General features: G+C 45.7%; 1 long non-coding RNA gene across 1 annotated transcript in view; it reads right to left on the reverse strand.

The window, feature by feature from the left end:
- Window positions 1-2,567, reverse strand: part of LOC123173439 (uncharacterized) — a 7,504-nt gene extending 4,937 nt beyond the window's left edge. Inside the window, exons 1-4 of the long non-coding RNA XR_006486217.1 lie at window positions 2,433-2,567; window positions 2,158-2,254; window positions 1,980-2,063; window positions 1,616-1,673 (exon numbers count right to left, since the gene is read on the reverse strand). This is a non-coding gene — a long non-coding RNA (uncharacterized lncRNA). The remainder of the gene's footprint in view (window positions 1-1,615; window positions 1,674-1,979; window positions 2,064-2,157; window positions 2,255-2,432) is intronic.
- Between the last annotated feature and the right edge of the window lie 103 nt (window positions 2,568-2,670).

Consider the following 2,670-nt stretch of genomic DNA (forward strand, 5'->3'; position numbering starts at 1 on the left):
GTGGACTATGATGAAACATTCAGTCCGGTGGTCAAGCCAGCAACTATTCGGGTGGTCTTGAATCTTGCCACCTCTCACTCATGGCCCATCCATCAGCTTGACATGAAGAATGCTTTTCTCCATGGTGAGCTCAATGAGACTGTGTATTGCTCGCAACCAGCTAGGTTTGTGGACTCCTCCAAGCCGGACCATGTGTGTCTCCTCCACAAGTCACTCTATGGTCTCAAACAAGCTCCCCGGACGTGGTTCTTGCGCTTCCAAGCATTCCTCTTGTCTCTTGGGTTTCGGGCATCCAAGAGTGACACCTCCCTCTTCATCTTACACCATGGTAACTCCCTTGCATGTCTCCTTGTATATGTAGTTGACATTATCCTCACCGCGAGCTCACCTCACACACTCACCCATGTCATCGACTCTCTCAAACGGGAGTTTGCTATGACTGATCTTGGCACATTACACCATTTCCTCGGCATAAATGTCACCACAAACCAATCCGGCCTCTTCCTATGCCAACAACAGTACACACTAGAGCTTCTTGAACACGCCAACATGATCAACTGTAAGCCCGTTTCCACACCGGTTGACATGAACTCTAAACTATCCTCCCACGAAGGCCATCTCCTCTCCAATCCCACGCACTATCGTAGCATCACCGACGCACTCCAATACCTCACCCTCACTCGCCCCGACATCACATATGCTGTCCAACAAGCTTGCTTATTCATGCATGCCCCTCGCGACATACACATGCAGCTTGTGAAGCGCATTCTATGATACTTACAGGGCACCTCTCATTATGGCCTTCAGCTTTTTCGTTCTCCATCACGGGACCTCATTGCCTACACCGATGCTGATTGGGCAGGGTGTCCGGACACGCGTAAGTCCACATCTGGTTTTTGTGTATTCCTTGGAGCAAACCTCATCTCATGGTCATCCAAGAGGCAGCCCACCATCTCACGATCGAGTGCCGAGGCTGAATATCGTGGTGTTGCCAATTGTGTGGCTGAATCTTGTTGGCTCCGGCAACTCCTTCATGAGCTCAAGGTTCCACCCACACGTGCCACGTGGTGTATTGTGACAACATCAGTGCTTCCTACCTTGCCAGCAATCCGGTTCAGCATCAACGGACCAAGCATATTGAGATTGATCTACACTTTGTTCGGGATCGCGTTGCTCTTGGCGAAGCACGAGTCTTGCATGTGCCATCCAGCTCCCAATATGCCGACATCTTCACCAAGGGCCTGCCTTCGCCATTGTTCACCGACTTTCGATCCAGCCTGAACATCCTTCCTAATGGAGTTCCGGCTGAGGGGGGGTGTTAAGTTGTATATTTGTGTACCACTTGTAACATTAACTGGCACGTTGTAACGATCCTAGATTGTAGGATCTGAGGGCCTGCGTGCCATATCTCTAGGGACTTTCTCTCCCTATGTATACTCTGAGATGTAAACAGAATCAATCAAGGGAAATCACTTTCCAACTCTCCCTACTATTGAACTTGGATCGTGAGACTGTAAAATAGGCCTCTGCATACAACATACTGGAACGATGCAAAATAATTACACAGAAACATAACTATGGTGCAAGAAGACAAAGCAAGATGAAACTATTTTACCTTCCCATAGGTGTTGGCAGACTTGACCCAAAAAATGCAGGGAAGAGTTAGCTCAGTGCTGCAATTCCATAACCGAAAACAATATGCTAATCACCACAGGAACAAACAGAGCCACACAATCCAAGTAAAAAGTGGTCGATAAGAACAGACAACAAATGAAACATCTACAGATGGGTACCAAGTAAATGAAAAACGCACTTAGTTGTGAAGCTAGGTATATGAGCTAATAAATTGTTCTCGATGTACGGCATCTGAACACCATGCGCCTGAACATTTGGTCTAAATTGCATTTTTTTTCTGTTAGGCGAAAAAAAGGAATCAAGTGCCTGAACTACTCCAAAATGTAAATTATTATCTACTGCACCTTGTAGGAAGCTCATGAACATCTTGAGCCAGTATATCCGCCACTGATGAGATTTCAGTCTTCTCAAAGCCCCATTCACGTCAGCTATTTGCACATCAAGTATGGTCTAATTATCTTTTATAGCAAACGGAAATACAAACAAACTATGTTTGCAATAAGAAGTTGTCATTGCTCTCACCAATTTCATCAAAAATGCCATCCACCTCCCCGTCTCGTGCAATTGGGGGAGCACTCAATGTCCTGAAATCCTTGAATTTCTACACATCAACATAGTGCTGCTGGATAAAAATGATAATTAGAATTGCTTCCTACTTTTGCCAGCACAACTGCGCACCTATGCAAACTTCTAATTATGAAGCTGAACAAGCATGGATGGAACTGTTAACCCATGGAATTCAGTAATCGCTAATTGTACAGTGGAAAATATCAAGCAAGCTAGAGTAGCATCCTTACACGAGAGCTGCAGTCCACCTGATCCTGACCACGACAGCTTTTTTCCCAGCAAACACGGTCGTGGCTCATACCTCGACCTGAAGCTTTGTATGTTGTTGATGAGGAGCAGATGACCTTCAGTTGCTTCAGGAGGCTGCATGCGTGAGCAATAGGTACAGAAGTAAATCAAATCAAATCGACCAAGAGCAAGAGGAAGTACGTAAATCAAATCAAAGAATGAAATCGAAGATGAGCAAGA

Source organism: Triticum aestivum, unplaced genomic scaffold (genome assembly GCF_018294505.1).
Source record: "Triticum aestivum cultivar Chinese Spring unplaced genomic scaffold, IWGSC CS RefSeq v2.1 scaffold104551, whole genome shotgun sequence".
Taxonomy (NCBI): Eukaryota; Viridiplantae; Streptophyta; class Magnoliopsida; order Poales; family Poaceae; genus Triticum; species Triticum aestivum.